Consider the following 22,838-nt stretch of genomic DNA (forward strand, 5'->3'; position numbering starts at 1 on the left):
GATAGAATTTTCTGGTCTGCCAATTGGCTACATGGAACTACATGCAAAAAAAATTCTTCTCTTGGAATTTCTTCATTGAGAAAAATAGTTTACTTATAAAAAATATAGTCTCAGCAATTTATCTGACTGAGCAACTGTGAGTAATCAAAACAGTTCAATTTTTATCAAGTAAGTAAAAATATTGTTACAGCCTCTGGGGGAAAAACTGGTAAAATTGAAAGATTTCTCAAACTATACATTTTTCTCTGATATTAAGGGAGAAAAAGATGTCTTCACTGGTCTGCTAAAAGGTCACTTACCAGTACAAAGAGGTAGACACAGACTGCCTTAAATCTTCATCTTAACTGGTGAATCCCCTTTTGATCTTCCCTTGCAGGAAGACTATTGAAAGTCACCTCACACAGCATCTATGATGGGTGAACATGGCCACAACTTCTTTGCTTGTGCCTGATGCAAAGCTTTCAACTCCTGGTGTGCGTTATGTACAAAGTTGTCCTTTATCCTAATATATTAAAACTATTAATAGTTTTAATTAATATATAATTATATATTATTATATATAATATATATTTATATATATTAACATATATATAAATATATATTTATATATATATATATATATATAAATGTGGACTCAGAGCATCAATCAAAGCTACAGAACAGATATAGGTAAAGTTTTCTTTTGTAATACACATAACTCAAGTTTCCAGTTTCTGGAAAAAGCAGAATCCAAAAGTCAAAATTGTGAAACCCACTTTAAAGATGGCTTTATTTATCCAGGAGCAGTGGCTTGGAAGGCTGAGGCAGGAGGAACTCAAGTTCAAAGCCAGTCTCAGCAAAAGTGAGGTGCTAAGCAACTCAGCAAGACCCTGTCTCTAAATACAAAATAGGACTGGGATGTGGCTCAGTGGTTGAGTGCCCCTGAGTTCAATCCCTGGTACCCCGCCCCCCAAAAAAGATGGCTTTATTTAGATGACAGCTGGTGAATGAGTACCATTGTTGTATAGCTGTGAAACAGATCATCCTTTATCTCTTTTTCTCCATGTAAAGTTTTCAGTGACTATCCAATTTCACATCCAAGTTCTCCATTTCCAAAGAAGCCAAACAAGGGAACGCTAGGAAAAAATTTCCTAATTGCATCAGCCTGGACCTTCCCTTGGGCTCTGTAACAAAGTCCCTGTCAATGCATGCAAACATGAAGCCAGTGGTATTCTGTTCTGGAATGTTGGCTGCTTTGAGGGCTTCATGGTCACCTTAGCAGTCTTTTTGTCATTGACATCCTCATTAAGGAGCACTGTGGCACTCTGAATTGGGTGCCCACTAAATGAGTCTAGCCACACCTGTGGCATCAATATCCAGCTGGTTCTTTTCAGCAGTCAGTGATGACGGGTTGTCCACCTGGCCTCCAGCTAAAGTAATATTCCTGTCACTGAAAGTGCTGACTACTCCTGCAGGTGATTATTGGCTCCCACATTGCAGCAATTATGGCCAAAGATGAGGACCACGTGAAGTTCAGGGTTATCCAGAAAACCTACTTCAGTAAGTTGATGTCTTTCTGGTGTTAAATTCTTTGGATCTTCAGTAAAATGAAAGGGTAGCATTTTTATTCCTTCAATTTGATGAAATAATAGAACAAAACCACATTCTCCAATTTCTGTTTCCTGAGGTCAATTGCTACTTGAGCCCACTGGAGTTACTGCAATTCCTGGGACCACGATCCCAAGGACTTGGCACTCTCTGGAATGATTTCTCAAGTGCCAATGAGGTTTTCATAGTAGTTCTTTTCTTGCTGTCTTGTGGTCACGACACTCTCTAGACCAATGAGTTTCTGAATCAGCCACATAGAGAGCTGTCTGTGGTAAGACAGGAACATTCCAGCTACCTGCAGCAATGCCTTGGCCAGCGGGCAGGTGAGCGCAGCCTCCAGCACCTGAGCTAGGTTTCTGAAGGAACAGCAGCCACTCACCAGCTTCATTCCCCGCCAACCTGCTGGCACAAGCCCTAGGGTGGCTCTCGGGCACCTGGCTAGGCCAGCCTACCAATTCCTGTGTTTTAACCAAATAATTCTATATGAAAGAATTTATCCAATGTAAATAAAAGCATAGAAAATATATTAACATTCCTCACAGCATTACATGTAATACAAAGATATTAAAACAACCCGAAATTCTATGTTTTAAATAATTTAAGAAATTGCTATGTAGTCAACTTCTCTATAATCATTCATGTTATAATTTGGAAGAATACGCATTTCATTATCAAAAGTATTCATGGCAAACAACCTGTTCCATTATTTCTGTACATTTCATACTCCATCAGACCAAGTTTTTCCCCCTATAAAGTCCCAGAAGGTAAGTCAGTAATTACAAAACTCCTCCTGCGAATCCTCAGTCTCAAACAAATACTTCCAATGTTGCTTTAAAACCGTTCTTATACTGCAGTTTGGAGAGTTCTGTTTCCATTTGTACTTTTTCATACTCTGTGATTTCCGCTTGTTTCTGGGAATTCCTTCTGTAGTCCACTAATCTTATTTTTCAGTGCTTTATTTTTCTTCTTGATGTAGTTCACAGTGACTTTAAGAACTGTTAGACTTTTATAGGAATTTACTGCATCCCAGACTTTCAAAAGGTTAGCCGTATCTGTTTCAGGAAGAAAACAAAATAGAAATAACAATCTACAAATCCTTGGAAAAGGATATGCCAATTACCTCACTGGTCTTTACATGTTGTATAGGTGTGCCCATGATCCTGATCTGAGCAGAACACATAATAAGTATCTATTGAAATATTATACTCTGCCACATAAATATGCATAGTTACCATGTGTCAAATGAAAATATGTTTTACAACAGAAAAAAATCCTAGAATTTTATGAAGAACATCTACAATACACTTGTGATAAAATATAGAAATATCTAGACACAAAAACAAAATATTACTGAAAAAAATTAAGGCCTACATAGATGAAAAGATAAACATTGTCCAGGACTCCAAAGATTATAAAAATGTCAATTCTCACAATTTCATTCTTAAAAGGCCAGCAGTTCTCATTTTTGAATTAACAAACTGAATTTTTTAAATACATAAGGAGAGCTAGGGATATAGCTCAGTCTTAGAGCAGCTGAAGTTGCCTGGCATGCACAAAGCCCTGGGTTCCAGGCTCATCACCACAAAGTAAAATCAAAACAAAATCACATGACTCTGATAGAATCCAAGGAATTTTCTTTATTTTTTATATTTGTTAAGATTTGCTTTGTGACTTAAAATATGGGTTAGTTTAGAAAATGTTCCATGTGCTACTGAGAAGAAAGTGAATTCAGTCATGGATAGATGAAATATTCTATATATGTCAAGTTTAAATCATTAATTGTATTTTTTAGTTCTGCTGCATCTTTAGTTTTTGTTTGGATGACCTATCTAGTGATGAACAGGGCCTGTTAAAGTTACCCAGTATTATTGTGTTGTGGTCTATTTGATTCTTAACATTGAGATGCATTTGCTTGACATACGTAGATGCTCCATTGTTTGGGGCAAAAATATTTACACTCATATCTTATTGATGTATGATTCCCTTAAGAAGTATTAAATGACCCTCTTTGTCTCTCATTTGATTAACTTTGGCTTGAGTCCATTGTTTTGATATGAGGATAGTAATGTCTGCTTGTTTACAAGATCTGTGTGAATGGTATGTTTTTTCCTATCCTTTCACCTTCAGTTTGTGGATATCTTTACCTGTGAGGTGAGTCTCACAGACAGCATACTGCTGGGCCTCATTTTTAAATCCAATCCAACCTGTGTTTTTTGATTTAAGAGTTTAGACCATTTACTTTCCATATTATGATTTCTATTTCCTGACATTTTGATTTATTGCTAGTGTTTAAATTGGATTTGATTCTCCTTTGACTATTCTTCAAGGGTAATTCCTCCCAAAATCCAAGATGAAAAAGGAACTATCACCACAGACACTATTGAAATCCAGAGGATTATCAGAAACTACTTCGAAAATTTATACTCCTTGAGCCAGGATGGTGACTCTGGAGGCTGAAACACTAGAATTGCAAGTTCAAAGCCAGCCTCAGCAATTTAGAAATGCCCTAAGCAACTTAGCAAGACTCTATCTCAAAATAATGTTTTTTAAAGGTTGGGAATGTAGCTCAGTGGTAAAGTGCCCCTGGGTTCAATACCTGGTACAAAAAATAAAAATAAAAAAGAAAGAAAATGTATACTCAAATAAGCTATAAAATATCAAAAATAAGGATAAATACCTGGAGACATATGGTCTACCCAAATTGAACCAGGAGAATATAGAAAACTTAAAGAGACCAGTTTCAAGTAATGAAAGTGAAGTAGCCATCAAAAGTCTTCCAATAAAGAAAAGCCAAGGACTGGATGGATGGATTCTCAGCCAAGTTGTACCAAACCTTGAAAGAAGAACTAACACCAATCCTCCTCAAAGTATACCATGAAATAGAAAAGGTACTCTGCCAAACTCATTCTATGAGTATCACCCTGATACCAAAACCAGACAAAAACACATCAAGTAAAGAAAACTTCAGACCAATATCCCTGATGAATATAGATACAAAAATTCTTAATAAAATACTGGCAAATTGCATACCAAAAACACATTTAAAAGATAGTGCACCATTATCAAGTGGGTTTTATTCCAGGAATGTAAGAAATTAGACCAGAAACCCTGCACTTAACACCAAAAAGTAAATAAATAAATGGGCAAAGAAACTAAACAGATACTTCTCAAAAGAAGAACTACAAATGGTCAACATATATGTGGAAAAAAATGTTCAACATCTCTAGCAATTAGAGAAATGCAAATTAAAACGACCCTGAGATTTCATCTCAATACAGTCAGAATGGCAATTATCAAGAACACAAATAACAGTGTTGGTGAGGATGTGGAGAAAAAGATGCACTCATACATTGTTGATGGAACTGCAAATTATGCAGCCACTATGGAAACCAGTATGGAGATTCCTCAAAAAACTAGGAATAGGACTACCATATGAACAGCTATCCCACCCCTTGGTATAAATCCAAAGTGACGCAGCCACATCAATGTTTATAGCAGTTCAATTCACAATAACTAAGCTATGCAACCAACCTAGATGGCCTTCAACAGATGAGTGGATAAAGAAAATATAGTATGTATACATAATGGAGTATTATTCAGCCATAAAGAAGAATGACTTTATGGCATTTGCCAGTAAAGGATGTGGAGACTATCATACTAAGTGAAATAAGCCAGTCCTCAAAAGCCAAAAGTCGAATGTTTCCTCTGATATGTGGAAGCTAATTCACAATAAGGGGCAGGTGACAAAAATGAGAAGAAAGAGGAGTAGACAAATGGGAATGAAGGGAAGGGATGAGGAATGGGATAAGGAAAGGCAGTAGAATGAATCTGACATAACATTCCTGTGTGTTTGTGTGTGTGTGTGTACATATATATATATATGAATATACCATAGTGAATTTCACCATGTACATCCACAAGAAATTAATTTCAAAAAATAACTACAGGCAAATGGCAGAAAAATCACTAGGGAACGAAACAGGGAGTAGGGGAGAACTGGTTAAGGGGAAGTATTGGAGACCTACTTTTATAATTATGTAAAATGAATTCTATCTTGTATAACTTGAAAGAACCTATAAAAATCATATAGAAATACAAAGGATTTATAATAGCCAAAGGAACCCTTAAAACACAACACAATGTGTGGGATAGGAAGGATAATTTCAAGTATGAAAAATCTATCCTAGTCATAATACTGAAATACTAGTCTAGAAAAGCCTAAATATAAAGAGACAACAATAAAAATTATAGAAATAGACCCAAAAATAAATTGTCAACTTCTATTTAATAAAGGCATAATGACAGTGATTTGAAGAAGGGACAGTCTTTTCAAAGTAAGTTCTTTTCAAAGAAAATTCTTTTTTTTTTTTTTTTTTTTTTTTAGTTGTAGATGGACACAATATCTTTATTCGTTTTATTATTTTATATGGTGCTAAGGATCGCACCCAGCACATGCGAGGCAAGTGCTGTAGTACTGAGCCACAACCCCAGCCCGTCAAATGTGGTTCTTGAACAAATGGATATCCATATGCACACAAAGAACTTGGATACATAGTTATACTATATCTAAAAATTAATTCAAAATGGATCATAGATCTAAATGCAAAATGTAATCCTACACAACTCCTTGAAAGACACACATGGAAATCTTTGTGAGATTTATCAAGTCAGAGATTTCATACTTGTGCCACAAAATCAAAATCCACAATTGAGCAAATGCATAAATTGAACTTCATCAAAATTTAAAGCTTATGCTCTTCAAAAGACACTATTAAAGACTTTAAAAAGTCCAGGCACAAACAGAGTGGGAGGCCCTACCAAAATATATAGTTATAATGGAATGGTGCACAGAATACATAATGAACTCTTAAAACTCAGCAATAGCAATGGACCTGATTTTAAAATGGCTAATGTTAAATATACACTCCAGTAAAAATAATACACAAATGAAAAATGAGCACACGCAAGATATTCAAAATCAATTATTGTAATGCACAATAAAACCATACTGAAAAGCAAAATGGGCACCCAAGATAAGGGATAAAATTAAAAAAGGATAAAACAAAACTGAGCCAGGCACAAGTGGCACATGCCTGTAATTCCAGTGGCTCAGGAATCTGAGGCAGGATGATCATGAGTTCAAAGTCACAGCAACTTAGAGAGGCCCTAAGAAACTCAGCAAGACCCTCTTTCTAAATAAAATATTTTCAAAAAGGACTAGGGTTGTGGCTCAGTGGTTAAGTGCCCCTGTGTTCAACCCTGGTTTAAAAAATAAATTTTAAAAAATAAACTGATATAATGCGTGAAGATGGTGAGAAACTGGAACACTCATACACTGCTGTTGTACTAATACTTTGAAAAATAATTGAAAGGTGCTTAATGGGGAAATATTAAGGGTTATGAAGAGAACTTTATGGATGATGATTTAGTAACTATACTGATTATGGTGATTAAATATGTGCTTAATGCATACATCGAAATTTCTTCCATTGAACAATTTTTGTATATTCCATTGATCACACATCAAGAACACTTCCCTAAAGCTATTGCAAACAAAATCTCTATTGCAAAACCAATCTTCTATCACCGTGGATAGGGCACAGAGAAATGCAGGATCAACATTAAGGGGTTACACCTTTATTGAAATGAGAAGATGATACCTGACTTTTAAACATCAAATCTGATTTTTTTAAGAATATAATAGTTACAGAGTAGGGGATGGTTGGGGAGGTGAGGTTGCAGGGAAAACTGTTCTAAGGTGGTTGCAGAACTCCAGCTGCAGACAATGGTAACCTGACCTGAAGACACAGGGAGCAGCAGAGTGAATAAAAGTACCGGGAGGGCCATTCCCACAGAGCAGAGTGCACTAGGGATTGGCCTAGGTCTTTGCCAATCACTATACCATAGTTCTCAGTATGTTTTCCTATGAAGCATATTTCTGACATGGACAGCACCCTGACACATCAGTGACCCGTGGTCCAGTGCTATGCTGAGTATATATGTTACAATGATATGCATGAAACAGCCTTTGTGTGTACGCAGTGCTTCTACCTTTACCCTCCATCCTAAATTTTTCAATTACCAGCAAAACAGTCTCATAATCAGGTAATGCAGTTCACAATTCTTTGAAGCTGTTTCAGAGTTAAGTCATTAAGGTCATCCACAGTGTTTCTTAGTTTCTTGACCTATAAAATGATAACATTAAAAATGATCCCAAGCCTGGCATGGTGGTGCACACCTGTAATCCCAGCAACTCAGGAGGTTAAGCAGGAGGATTGGGAGTTCAAAGTCAGCCTCAGCAACAGTGAGGTGCTAAGCATCTCAGTGAGACCCTGTCTCTAAAGAAAATACAAAATAAAAGTGGGAATGTGGCTTAGTGGTCAAGTGCACCTGAGTTCAACCCCTGGTACAAAACAAAAAATTCCCAAACATACATATATACATATTCTAAAATGTACACAATTATTAATGATTCATCTTTTATAAGGGGAAGCATAGGTACTTCTTCAAGAATCAATTTTTGTCAAAGGATACCATTGTCAGCGATGAATTTTTCTTATTCATTTTTCAAAGTAAATGTATTTACATAAAAAATATTCTTTATTTTATCACTTTGCCTTACAAATACATTTTAACTTATAGTTTTATAATGTGTCAATTTGCCTTTTATGATTTTTCAATATATATTAGGGTTTTTTTACAATAACTTTTTCTTAGAAGTATTCCTTGTGGACCTAAAAGAAACATAAAATACTTTCGGGCAAATATAACATGTGTAAAATAGTAGGAATATCTAAAACTATTGTTTTTATATAAAATCACTTCACTGGTCATTTATTACTCTTATTTGTAAATTTTACAGGCTGTTTAAATACAACTGTTTTTTATTAGAGGGATTCAACTTTAAACAGAATGACATCAGGGACAAAAACTACTACTGATGTCATAGCAGATCAATGAATTGAGTTCTCACCACAAAGCAAAAGGAAAAACATGCTACTTGTATTGCGTGATATAAGGAAATATACGATTTTTTTTTTTGTGCTAATGTCATTTTCAATGAAAACGACCTTCACAGGCACTAAAACCCATTTGGAATGTATTATGAAGTCCTTATGCTAGGGAAACTCTCCTCAGATGATGGATGGAGTTAGCTTTTGCAGTAATCACTATGCAATCACTACACATCATTCTAGCACTATACAAGTGCTGAACTCAATTCAATCCTCCTACAAATTATGAAAGGTAAGTAGCATTAGGTACTTGAAGAAAAAGGGAACTAAGCAACAACAGGATGAGTAACTTACCCACTGACATACATAGGGTCACTGGAAGACCAAGACTTCAAACACAGAAATTCAGGCTCCACAACTAGTGTTTCACAATATTCTCTGAAACTTATTGTAAAGTCAGATGTGGGTGGCCAAAAAGGGGCCAGACCAAAAGCGGCTGAACAAAACTTCATTGGGATTAGCTCTTGGGTATGATTCACCAGTCCTCCAAGGTAAAGGCCAGGGTCAAGGGCCAGGGAATCCTCATCATGGCCCAATGGGGCATGTTTTGTAGTCCAGGATAGGTGGGGGAAGGCCTGAGGGCTTAGTGTCCCCCTGGTGTTGGCTGGGGACTCCGTTGATTGATGGGCAGCTGCGAGATGCCACTAGGGTTTATCTGCTGGAGTCTGATTGGTTGTTCTTTGGCGCTGGCTGCCTGCTACCCTGCTCCCTCTCATCCATCCACCTGAATCCAACCTAACACTTATATTGATCTTCAAGTATTTTAGGTAATTTAATAAAGTGAAAGAATCCGTGTTATCATTCCATTTTGGTTATAATTACAAATAGTGATTTCTGAATCTTGCAAATATTTCTAGGCAATTTGGAAAACCAACTTTCAACAAACTTAAGATGTATTTTTTCTAAAGATGTTCATCGATAAGCATCATTCATTTACTCAGCTGTTTGTGCATGCATTCAGCAAATACCTATCTAGCACCCCATAACTATCAATGACACTGTTGCTAGAGGAACCAAGAGTTCCATACAATAGAACTGTATAATGAAAAAGTAGCACTCTCTGCTAGATTGTCAATACTTTACTTTTCTGTTCCACTGGAGGGAAGGCACAAGGAACGATGACATTCTCTGCAGTGCGGACTGTGTGTTGTTGGAAGTCATGTGTAAATTATGGGTTTGTTTGAGCCATCAGGAGGCTGAGAGGCTACTTTTCTGGGAACACCTGGGTGAAATTCCCCAGTTCAAGAAGGCCCAGATGCTGGCGCCTGCCTTAGTTCCCAGCCCTAGGTTCAAACACGGAGATGGGCGTAACCTGCCAAGCCCCGAACAACTTGTTTTCCCCACTCTTATCCTGTTTTCCTCAAGAAGCCTGCTGAAGCCAGAATAAGGACAGGTAGTTAGTGTAGAAATAGGGGATGGAGTCAATTCGAGGAAATGAAGCCATGAAGCCATCTGCCTCTGGAAGTTGGAGACGGCCCCTGGAAGAATGGAATGTCAAGGAGCTCCGGAGCCCATTGATGACCAAATTTACCTGCCTTTATCAAGGACTGCAAGCAAGGAGCTGCTAATTAATGCCCCCTGGGCCCTTACCTGCCTGAATCACCTTGGCCCTCCCCCTGCCCATGGCTTCTCACTTAATGCAAAACCAGGCCTAGTCACAGTAGGCAGGAAGGAAAGATAAGGGGGGAGAGAACTGGAGAACAAGAGACTTTAACCTATAAAAGATGTAGGGTGCGCTCACTTCTGGGGACTTTAGAACATCAGCCATGGCCCCCTTCTTCCTGCTGGGAGAAGTCTGTATTATTACCTTTAAATAAAACCTGCTTAATATGCTTGCCTTGGCTGCTTCTCTAGTGTTCAATCTTCAACATTAGAAGGAGCAGAACTCGTCACCAGTAAACAGTGGTATCACTGCCACACTGAAACTTTTGATGTATTTCCCCTTAAATAAAGAATTTGGGCCTTTTTCCCTTGTTCAGTTCCAGTTCCTATCAGAGCTGGAAGACCCACCAGGCACCCCGCTTTTAAAACTGTTTTCTGTCTGTTGTCTTTTTCTCCTTATTGATTATTTCAGATATTTTATTTTCCCAGCCAGTTCACACCTCCAAGCAGAAATCTGCTCTACCTGGGTGTTGTTAACACTGATAGTGTGTCTTTATGCTTTTTTACAAATAATTTTTTTAAAAATCTATGCATGATATTTCAAGTTTTAGGTTATCATTTGAATGCTTAACTACATTAGAATATTCCATTTCTGAAACAGTGATCTGAATGAATAACAAACTCTTACCTTGAAAACATTTGAATACAAGTTCTGAGGACAACTGTCCTTATCGTTAGCATTTTATCAGAAATGCCCCAAGATAATGATCAAGTTTTCTAATACTGATACCGCCGTTTACCGGTGACCAGTTCTGCTCCTTCTAATGTTGAAGCTTGAACACTAGAGAAGCACGCCAAGGTAAGCATATTAAGCAGGTTTTATTTAAAGGTAATAATACAGACTTCTCCCAGCAGGAAGAAGGGGGCCATGGCTGATGTTCTAAAGTCCCCAGAAGTGAGCGCACCCTACATCTTTTATAGGTTATGTAAGGAATCCCACGGAAACCAGCCGGACACTGGAAATCACATAAGGGAATTTATTAAGCAAACAGAGTGTCTCCCTGCAGGGTAAGAGAGAAAATGAGAGGAAAAGGAAAAGAGGAAGGAAAGAGAAAGGGCATGCGCTAGAGAGAGTGGAAAGCGAGGAGGAGGAAAAGCAACTGTGTAGGAGAGAAAAGCAAGAAGGGAAAGATGGCGGTTGAATTCCGCCGGGGTAACAGGGGACCAATAACGGAGAAGGACACTTGCAAGCTGACTGATGAACCAATAGCTAGCTAGGATGTTCACAGATTGACAAGTGGTTGGGAGGCGGGGAAAATGACTGCAACAGAATGGGCAGGGGAGCAGCTTTATACGTTACATTCCCCCATTTCTGTTTTTATAAGAAAATCTTTTGCTCTCCAGTTCTTTCTGAAGCCTTCTCTCTCCTTCCTGCCTAAGTGACTGGGGCTGGCTTTGCAGGTGAGATGTAAAAAGTTCATTCTCCCAGGGGCAGTCTTCCAGACTTCCAGAGGCAGATGGTTTTCATGGACTTCATTTCCTCGCTCAGACTGATCCCCTATTTCTACACTAACTGCCTGTCCCCAGTTCTGACTTTCACCCCTCTAATTTGAGGAACTCCTTTGCTGGAGGGAAAGGGGGTCGATGACCGCTCTGGCTTCTTCAAGCTGAAAGGGGGCAGCGTGGGGCAAGCAATTTGGAGTTCCCTTTTTAGAAATTGGGTCATTTGAGGGGTCCATGGTAGAAGTCTGGTTGGGGAAGAGCAGGTTGTAAAGGCATCTGGGGATGGGTGCTTCTATGAGAGAAGAACAAAAAGACATGAGTACTGAAATGAGACTGATACAATATAAATGTTGCAGAATCTGGAACATGCCAATGCATATCATAAAGATGACAGAAGTCAGTAATTCCTCACCAGGGGGTGGAAGAACTGAGAAGTTGTTCCCATAACAAGGACTAGCAAAGGCTGGAGAGGACAAGGCCTTTATTTGGGAACTTTAACATTATCCAGGTTATCAGGAATGTAAACACAACATTTAGTAGAGATCTCTATACTTCTGTTACTAGCAAACATAGATTAAGCCTACCTGTGTCTGTAGGCTTTAAACTGACTGAAACTTCTGGCTCTGGCAGTTTCTCTTGATAGTTATCAGGCACATTTGCCTAAGAATCTTTTGTAGCTTTTAGTCTTTATTCTAGTGGGCTAAAACAAGTGTACATCTTAAGTTACATTTAACTATTATTTCTTTTAAATGCCCAAGAATGGCTATATTTTGGTTTTAACTGTTTTGCTAGGTGTTTAAGATCAAGTTGGTCAAAGTGACCTGTTCCTGTCTGTTAAAGAGTCATCTGAGTTCCCACAGGGATCACTCATAGAGAACTTAAGAGCAGCTTCTTAGCTCCATTAGTGCCATTGGTTAGGCAGGGTCTTCTCGATGAGGTGGCTTCCCTTGAAAGCACCAGGGATGTCTCCCTTTGTCCTTGACCCTCCTCTGCAGTAGGTGCTGAGTGACTTTTCCACTAGTGGCCTCATCAATCTCCTTGATCAGGAGGTTGTGTGACCCAGAGTTGCAAACCTCCTTAGAGAAGTCCTCTTGTTCCCTGGATTCAGGCTGACTTTGAGGGCAAGACCCAAATATGGACTTTTCTTGACCTCTGTATTTAATCTCAATCTCTAAGTTTGATCTTAACTATCAAGCAAGTCAGTATCACCAGTCATAAAGCAAGAGTACTAGGCTTTAACTTCAATGTCAATGACTTTCCAGTTATTTACTTCCTTTTATCTAATTGGGGTTTACATTATCTGTCCTATAGGTGATGGCTTACTATTCCAAGTTAATTTACAGTGTTCGCTCTTAAAGCAGTACTTCTGCAAAATATTGATCAGGCAACAATTAGAGTTTACAAGGAAAATACAAAATGGAATTACCAACAGTAAAACATTCAGTTTGTGCAATCTCTATCTTGAATTTTGACTGAGTTCATGTTTGAGATCACAGTAATCTTTACAACAAACATCAAACTTTTGAACACAACTTTAAATGAGTTAAAGTTTGGCTTACTTTGGAGCCATTCTGACGTGCAGCAGGGTTGTGAAGCAGAGCCTTATCTCAGGTAAGGCAGGGCTTTTCACAAATCTTAGGTAATATGTTCTAATCCTGAAGCTAATTTTTCCTCTTTTGCTATGACCAGCATGACCAAATTCTCAAGTTCAATGAGGGGCAAAGAAGTATAAGAAAATAAAGGGTTATAAACACAGATTTTGAAGATTAAGCTGAGATCAGATGGAGCTCTGTTCTCTGATGGAAATGCAGATCTAAAGAGTTATGTCAGCTATCTTTATATATGTGCAAAGTTAGGTTCCAAAGTTACTGTAAGGTGGACAGGAACCAGAGAAGGGAGCTGATGAAACACTGGTTATCTAACAAAAGAATTCCTTCCTGCCCAAGAGCTGTGTGCCTGGGATCAATGTACTGCCACAGCAGTTAGGCATCTTGTGCCCCTGCACGGGAGCACTCCCAGGCACCAGGCATGCCACAGCCATGAGGTCATCAGAGACCCCAATCTCAGTCACTGTTGTCCCATTTTTGTTAGTGCATATTACACTCTTTTTTAAATGTCATTTTAAGAAGTTTACATATATTGACTCCTGAATCTATATGAACATTAGTTAACACAATTTAACATTATATCTAAAACATGAATTAAAGAAAGGCTGAGAGAGCTTTTAAGTTTCCTTTTGTGTGGCAAAGTGGTAAAATGCTTTCATGTTTAACCTTTAAACAAATCAGGCTCTCAATAACTTTTAGAAATACAATTAACAAATTTTACATATACCCTATTGATGACAGGTCCTATAATAGAACATTAAATGATAGGTTTACCATTACAGACAAGTTTAATTTGGAGAATAGCAGCTTGATAAATTTTCTGCTTTAAAGGCTTGTATACCTGGAAAATATGAACACATTTAATATATAAAGAATAATGTTTTAAAGTATGTTACTCCATGGAATAACTTTGTAAATTAATTAGATGTCTCTAACAAACACATTTGAGTAATCCCGTACATGTCAACTCTAATTCACTCATCTTATTGTAAAAAAAACAAGATATCAGACAAGTGTAAAAAAACAAGATGTCAGACAAGTGTAAACACTATTTGCCATCTCTTTCCTGTTGAAGAAAAGTTCTAGAAAAATTGATGTTAGACATTTTATAAACATCAACATTTTATTAGTTTGACCACCTAGAGACTTGTGAGTTAATTTTAAGGACATTTTACTTCTATTAGTTTACCCAATTAAAATTGAACCTTTTTAAATCACGTGAATTAAAAATATTTGGATCCATTTTTAAAATTTTAATTTTTATGCACGCTTATATTTAACACAAAAGCAAAGGCCTTGTAATATTTATCTCCATTGCAATGTAACAGATGTTCAAAAATAACTCTAGAGTTGGATAAAAAGAACTGATCAAAAATTATTAACCTAGGTATGTAGGATCAAAATTGTGAGCTCAAAAATATAGCATTTAAGAAAAACAAAAGTCCTAGAAGAAAAATGATAATGGTCATTAATTATAGCATGAGAAAATGAGAAGGAGAGAAAAGGTGAAAGGGAGAAAAGTATTCTGAGTTGTAGCCCAGGAGAAATTTTAAATGGACACTTTTTTTCTTTGGGTTTGAGACTGGTCTCCCACTGTGCCTTCCACCATTGACATTTCAATGTAAGCCTTGACAGAGATCTGAATCTGAAAGGGGCTAAAATGTTCTAGCAGAACTTGATGCTTAGGTCCTTTTAACCCTTTTTCCTGGTTAGTAATTAATTTAGGTTTGGACCCAGAAAATTGTCAAACAATCATCTCCCACTACTTATGGGGAATGGGGTTGCTTATATTACATGGGGAAGCAGGAAGATGGAGAAGCAGGGTCTGGAGGCGCTTAAGCCTGCAGGAAGAGCTAAGAAGCAAGAAAGAAGCGACTTGAAGATAAGGAATCCCTTTCCATCTGCCCGCTCGCTCACAGAAGCTGTGTGCCATTACACAAACGGATTTTGATAGCTTTACCAGGGGTTGGGCGAAGGGTTCCCAGGGTTGAATCTGCCAGATTGGAGGACCCAGATTCCATGGTGGGGACTGATACAGCTGAGTCTGTGGTCAGGGCGTCCCAAGGCCAGAGTACTGGGCTGGAGATGAGGGGCAGCACATTGATTGTGTCGTCACACAAGCACAATGTGTGTGCCAGGTAAAAGCCAAGAAGGGTTTGAGGACCTGATGTCAGGGTTTTCTGCCGCCTGCCGCCGACCAGCGGGACAAACGACACGTACACTTCAGAAGTTCATGAAGCAGCTTCCACTTTTTTCGGATAACACCCTCAATATATAAACAGTCTCATGCATAAGCAATTGTAATCAGATATGTCCATCCAATCATATTAAAGGTCAAGCGATCACGAGCTCAAGCATACATGTAAGATATATCTGTCCATGCGCTAAGCAGCTGAACTAATTATCATACAGCCAATGGTAAACGCTTCCTGTTTTTCTCAAGGTGCATTCAGCATGCCATTTGGCTCTCTGCCAGTCGCCATCTTGGATGCATGTGGCATAACCCTGGGCCCCGGGTCTCGCCCGCCACATCTCCCCCTTTCTGTTTATAAAAGAGACTGTGTCTGTCTTAGGTTGTCCAGGATGGAGCCACATCCTTACCTGTCATCGGACAATGAGGCTCTAGCCCTCATTTCCTGTTTTAGGTCGGTATGAGCTCCCCATGTATCTTACCCGTCTTTGACTACCGGTCCAGCATATTTAACCAGACTTGGGGGGATGAACCAGTATCAATTGCAACAAGAGCTTGGTGAATAATGGCTGTTTCTCTGCGCCGATGTATGCGCATTTTGTATAAACACTATATGCACCAAAGAGATACAACACACAATAGACCTCCCACAGACAAAAACCCAAACCATTCTTTTCCCCATTGAACAGCAGACTGGAGAAATGTGGCGAATTGTTGTAAAAATGGGAAGATATAGAGTAGAAGAGTTGGTAAGGGGTACAGGATAGGGCCATGTCTTTACTATCCGCCATAGTTCATGTGAGTCTCCTCCATTAACTTGGTGAGAAATCGCCAGCACCATCAGCGGGAGAATCCCCCTCATCTTCTTCCTGTTTTTGGGTCTCTGTTGAGGCCTTGACCAATCTCTCCGGCACCCAAATTGGCGATTGTGCATCCTGTGGGAAAACACAAACAGATCCTTGGGCCCAGATTAATGCCAGATCCGGGCCTTTCCATTGTCCTGATAGAATGTCCTTCCAGAGCACTTGAGGTAGATGTTTTTTATTAGGCTCTGAATGATGGTCAGCAGTCGATCGGCCCTCAGAATCGAGATTTAAAAAATTTAAAATGAACAAGGCAACAGATAATTTGTCTTTTGGGGATCTGTATGATGCCCCTATTCCCCCTTTTTGTTTATAAAGCATGTTTTTAAGTGCTAAGTGGGCATGCTCAACAATGCTCTGCCCAGTAGGATTATAGGGAATTCCTGTGACATGTTGAATACCAAAGGTGAAACAAAATTGTTTAAAGGCCTGGGACGTATATCCAGGACCATTATCTGTTTTAATTTGTTTGGGAATCCCCAGGATGGAGAAAGAGTGTAAACAGTGTGTTATTACATCTTTGATTTTTTCTCCAGTATGAGCAGAGGCCATAATAAATCCTGAAAAGGTATCAATAGACACATGAATGAATTGTAGTTTTCCAAATTCTGAATAATGAGTTACATCCATTTGCCAAATATGATTGGGCTGAAGCCCATTTGGATTTACTCCTAACGAGGGGTTAGGAATAAGTGTAGCACATTTAGCACGAGACTTGACTATGTCCTGAGCTGTTGCCTTAGTAATTTTATAGCATGTACGTAGAGTGGAAGCATTTCTGTGAAATTTGGAATGAAAAGTTTTTGCATTTTCAAGCATATTAAAGATGTGTGGGTCTCTGGTGGCTGTGTCCATTAAATCATTGTGTAAACTTAGAGGACCTGGAAGACCAGTATGAGCCCAAACATGCCCAATAAAAAAAGGATCTTTTCTGTCCCAGATAATTTTTTGTAAGCTTTGTAAATATTTAGTAATAGTAGCAGCACTAATTTGTTGATACACACCAGGGTGGAAATTAATCTGATTACCTTGCCCTTCATATGGTCCTTGGCCTGTCAGCATGTTTAGATTCCATTGAGGATTCCCCACAACTGCATTATGTTGGGCAGTATCAGAACATAACTCCTGGTTAGCCACCTTCCACATGAGATATTGGCCCCCAGATAAACATGCCTTTGCTAAATTACCCCAATCAGTCGGAGTAAGATTTTGACTTGCAACATTCTCTAATAAAGAAAAGGTAAATGCAGCTTGTACTCCATAGAACATAACTGCCTCTTTTAATTGTTTTACTAATTTTGTATCTAATATTTGATGATATCTCTGATTGTTTTGATCTTCAAATACCAGGAATATTGGGAACACTGATCGAGATCCTACATCAGCCCACTGACTGGGGGCCGCCCCTGTGCAGTAAGTACATGCACCCCTACAACTTGGAAAAGATTGGTGACCTGGATTATATGCCAGAGTGTGTGGTGCAGTAGGAGTTAAGTGCCACTGAGAGAACTTCTTTTCTAGCTCTGTCTCAGATAGCTCCTGTTCTTCAGAGTCACATCCCTGTTCTGAGTCTGAACATCTACTTTCTCTTTCAGAAGCTCGACTTGACTGTTCTTTTACAGTTTCTAATATCTTTTCCCCTTCTCTTAACTGCTCTTGAAATTTTGTTTTTTTGGAAGTCAGACAGAAATGAACTAATGTCCATAACGCCACAACAACAACAAACAGAAATCAAACAAGAAAAGGTAACACAAATAACACCTTACACATATTCATTTACTACAGGACGTCCTTTGCTGTCTCTTGGGACAGCCTTTCGTTACATTCCCTCACTGGGGGAACCTTCCGTTATGTTCCCTCACTAGGGGAACCTTCCGTTAAACCTTAAGGCTACCATTTCCTCAAATAGGGAAACCTGCTAGTTGACTGCTTGTTGACTGTGCTAGTGAAAAATTTTCTCCTTTATTACTTACCTGAGCGCTCACCATTCCCTGTACGGGCCACCACTTGCCGCTTGCCGCCGACCAGCGGGACAAACGACATGTACACTTCAGAAGTTCATGAAGCAGCTTCCACTTTTTTCGGATAACACCCTCAATATATAAACAGTCTCATGCATAAGCAATTGTAATCAGATATGTCCATCCAATCATATTAAAGGTCAAGCGATCACGAGCTCAAGCATACATGTAAGATATATCTGTCCATGCGCTAAGCAGCTGAACTAATTATCATACAGCCAATGGTAAACGCTTCCTGTTTTTCTCAAAGTGCATTCAGCATGCCCTTTGGCTCTCTGCCAGTCACCATCTTGGATGCATGTGGCGTAACCCTGGGCCCCGGGTCTAGCCCGCCACAGTTTTCGAGTACGAGTGCGTGAGCGTGAGATGAGCCTCAACCCTGAGAGAATCTCCACCATAAAATCAGGAATCCACCCAGCAGATAAGACTCACCAACCTGAAGTCCGATGATGAATGCAGAGCAGAGTGTCCGGGCAGAATGGAAGGTGGGGCCTTGTCCGGGGGCACTGGGGCATCGGATGGGGTTCCACTTGCTTAAGAGACAGTGGAAGATCCCATCCCAAGTCACAGCACCATTGTAAGGAATCCCACGGAAACCACGTGGGACACAGGAAATCACATAAGGGAATTTATTAAGCAAACAGAATGTCTCCCTGCAGGGTAATAGAGAAAATGAGAGGAAAAGAGAAAGGAAAGAGAAAGGGCGCACCCTAGAGAGAGTGGAAAGCAAGGAGGAGGAAAAATAAGTGTGTAGGAGAAAAAAGCAAGAAGGGAAAGATGGCGGTTGAATTCCGCCGGGCTAACAGGAGACCAATATTGGAGAAGGATACTTGCAAGCTGACTGATGAACCAATAGCTAGCTAGGATGTTCACAGATTGACAAGTGGTTGGGAGGCGGGGAAAATGACTGCAACGGAATGGGCGGGGGAGCAGCTTTATACATTACAGGTTAAAGTCTCTTTTGTTCTCCAGTTCTTTCCCCCCTTATCTCTCCTTCCTGCCTACATGATTAGGCCTGGTTTTGCATTAAGTGAGAAGCCATGGGCAGGGGTAGGTTCAAGGTGATTCAGGCAGGTAAGGGCCTAGGGGGCATTAATTAGCAGCTCCATGCTTGCAGTCCTTGGTAAAGGCAGGTAAATTTGGTAATCAATGGGCTCTGGAGATCCTTGACATTCCATTTTTCCAGGAACAATTTCCAACTTCCAGAGGCAGATGGCTTCATGGCTTCATTTCCTTGAATTGACCCGATCCCCTATTTCTACACTAACTACCTGTCCTTAATTCTGACTTCAATACTTGAACAAACAAAATTAGATTGAATGCACTTGTCCTCTGTGCAGAATTATTTCCAACAGCATGAAAACATTCTCTAAAAGTTTCTATTTTTTAAAGAAAAGAAACTCTCTTAAATCCAAATTCTTCTTCAGTTAGTACCTACTTCTCCATTGCTTTCCCAGTGAAAATTCGCTAAGGATCTAAAATTCTCTAAAGATCTGTCTACATTTATCCAGTATGATCAGTCTTCCATGGAAATCATATATTGAAACTGTTTCTTAATAAATGTAACTTGTTTTAATTTTCACCAATTTTAAAGCACCTTGATACAATTAAGTATTCTCTTGCTCATCCTCAGATTACAATATTCTGCTTTGTTTCCAAAAAAAAAAAAAAAAAAAAGGGAAAAAAAATAAAAAAATAGTGATCACTGGTAATGAAGCCAGAATTGGGGACAGGCAGTTAGTGTAGAAATATGGGATCTGGTCAAAAGGAGGAAATGAAGGCCATGAAAGTCATCTGCCTCTGAAAGTTGGAGACCACCATGGGAGAATGGAATGTCAAGGATCTCCAGAGCCCATTGATTACCAAATTCACCTGACCTTGTCAAGGACGGCAAGCAAGGAGCTGCTAATTAATGCCCCCTGGGCCCTTGCTTGGCTGAATCACTTTGGCCCTCCCCCTGCCCCAGCCCCTTCTCACTTTTTACATCTCACCTGCAAAACCAGGCCTAGTCACTAGGCAGGAAGGAGCGATAGGGGGGAGAGAACTGGAGAACAAAAGAGACCTTAACCTATAAAAGATGTAGAGTGTGCTCACTTCTTGGGATTTAGAACACCAGCCATGGCCCCCTTCTCCCTCCCAGGAAAAGTCTGTATTATTACCTGTAAGGAGCAAAGTTAAATGTGTGACATTCTCTGTGCTGTGTAACTTGCAAAAAAACAACTTGTTTACTCTGTTTTGTGTAACTTACAAAAACAACTTGTGCTGTGTAACTTGCAAAAAAAAACTTGAGTGCTCTGTGCTGTAATGAGGTAATGATGTGGTGTTTCCCCCAAGTTGGAGACATGTGCAACTGACCTGGAGTAAGATAACTAACTTCCCTCAGACCAAGACCGGCTGGCAGGGTCTGATAAAAAGGGTTTAAAAGGACTCATGATGAGCTTAGCTCCAGTCCCCATTTTACACCAATGACGCCAGTGTTGCGCCAAGCCTGAAGGGGACTCACTGACTTGCTCGTTGCTTGCTGGACCATCCATCATCTTGACTGTGACCGAGACGTTCCTGTGGAAGTGACAGTAGAGTTACCTGTGTGCATTCTGCCTGAGACATCTCTGCCTGGCCTGCCTGCCGTGATCTTGCCACCCTCCTTTGCCATCCAACTGTCCTCGTGGATCAGGACTCTGGTCAGAGGGAGTTCCCCAGTGAGATCTCCTGAGCTGTCTTCCTGACTTGTTGGGGGCTATGCCATGCGGACTATGCCAAGATGGCACCTGGCAGCCAGCCAGAAGTTGTTTTGGTCACATCCGCAGTGAGGAGGTTAATTAACATAAGCACAATCAGGTGATTTGTCATTGGCCGTATTCAATTAAGTCCACGCATACAATGCATGCACATATGTTCTCGAGTGCTCCTGATTGTGCCTGCTCCTTTTGACCTTTACCATGATTGGGCAGCTGACTCCTCGCCTAATCTTCGCATAATTGACATCAGCCCTACCCTTCACCCCCTGGAGGGGATATAAGCCAGCTCTCCTCGAGCGCCGGGGTTCCAGGTTCAAGGTTCTGGTTCCTGGGTTTCCTGAATCTACAATAAACTGTTCCAAATTCAAGAGCCTCGCTATTCATTTGTCTCCTGCGCCAAATTGACTCCTCTGGATGGCGTCAAATGGTGGCCCATATGGGGAACTCTGCATTCGTACGGGACCCATAACATTTTATACAGCTATCAGCACCACAAGGATAAGATAAGTAAAAGACAGTTTCGCTAGTGTAATTAACGAGAAGGTTTCCCTATTTGAGGAAATGGTGGCCTTAAAGTTTAATGGAAGGCTCCCCTAGTGAGGGAATGTAACAGAAGGTTGTCCCGAGAGATAGCAAAACGGAAGGCTCCCCTAGTGAGGGAACTTAACAGAAGGTTGTCCCAAGAGACAGCAAAGGACATCCTATAGTAAATGAATGTGTTTAAAGTGTTAGTTATGTCAGTATTTCTATTGCTTTTGTTAGGTAAGATGAGGCCCTGTCTTTCTAAGGCAGTTAGGCACTCAGGATAGCTGGCCAGGTGATGAAATATAAAGAGGATGATAAAGGAGCTCCAGAATGCGTGTATTTTGTATTGTTTGTGTGTTTGTACTACTGTTAGTGTGGTCTTTGTTCGTCCTGTATCAAACTTATTTAGCAGCAAAAGATGGGTTTGAAAATATCACGGAATCAGTCTGAAAGGATAATTCAAAAAGGAGGCATAAAAAATATATTACAGGAGGGAGAAGTGCTAGAAGAGATTAAAGAGGAGGTTGGCTGGAATGGCCAAAAATGGGACGAGAGTTCTGAGGAGGAAGGAGACACTGGGGAGGAACTAGAAAATAATAAGCCCAGGGTTTATAGAGGAAAGGCTGCTCAAGGTATCACAATGGGAAAGAGAACAAAGTGAGAAAGAATTGAGTGGTAGTAACCTAGAAAACAATTACTCAGAAAACTTAAGAACAAGGGGAAAAGATAGGAGAAAGCTAAACCTAATACAAAGAACTTCAAAATTCATGGAACCTGCCCAATTTGAGGACCAAAATAGGGATACCATCAACCAATAGAAAAACTTTAAAGAGGCAGTTATGACTGATTGGAAACAGCTATGCAGAGCAGTGTTATCTGAAGGACAATATCTGAATTGGAGAGCTCAGTGGCAGGAAATAGCTATTGAAACTGCTTGCATAAACTCAGTAGCAAGGTTTCCTGGTAGAAGTGTTGATATGCTAATAGGAGAAGGCCAATACACTTCAATAGATACTCAAAATCAATATGATCCTGGAGCGTATGCACAGATATATATAGCGGCAAAGAGACAATGCCCTAACAAAAGACAAGAGATAACTACAGTAAAATCTGTTACACCTCATGCCCCAGGTCTTTGCCCAAAGTGCAGAAAAGGAAAACATTGGGCTAACGAGTGCAGATTAGTTA

General features: G+C 39.7%; 1 pseudogene; it reads right to left on the reverse strand.

Annotated features, from left to right (window-relative positions):
• Window positions 1-964: 964 nt before the first annotated feature.
• LOC124961983 (F-box only protein 22-like) lies at window positions 965-2,743 on the reverse strand (annotated as a pseudogene).
• Window positions 2,744-22,838: the final 20,095 nt, after the last annotated feature.

This window comes from Sciurus carolinensis, chromosome 12, assembly GCF_902686445.1.
Source record: "Sciurus carolinensis chromosome 12, mSciCar1.2, whole genome shotgun sequence".
In the NCBI taxonomy this organism is placed as follows: domain Eukaryota; kingdom Metazoa; phylum Chordata; class Mammalia; order Rodentia; family Sciuridae; genus Sciurus; species Sciurus carolinensis.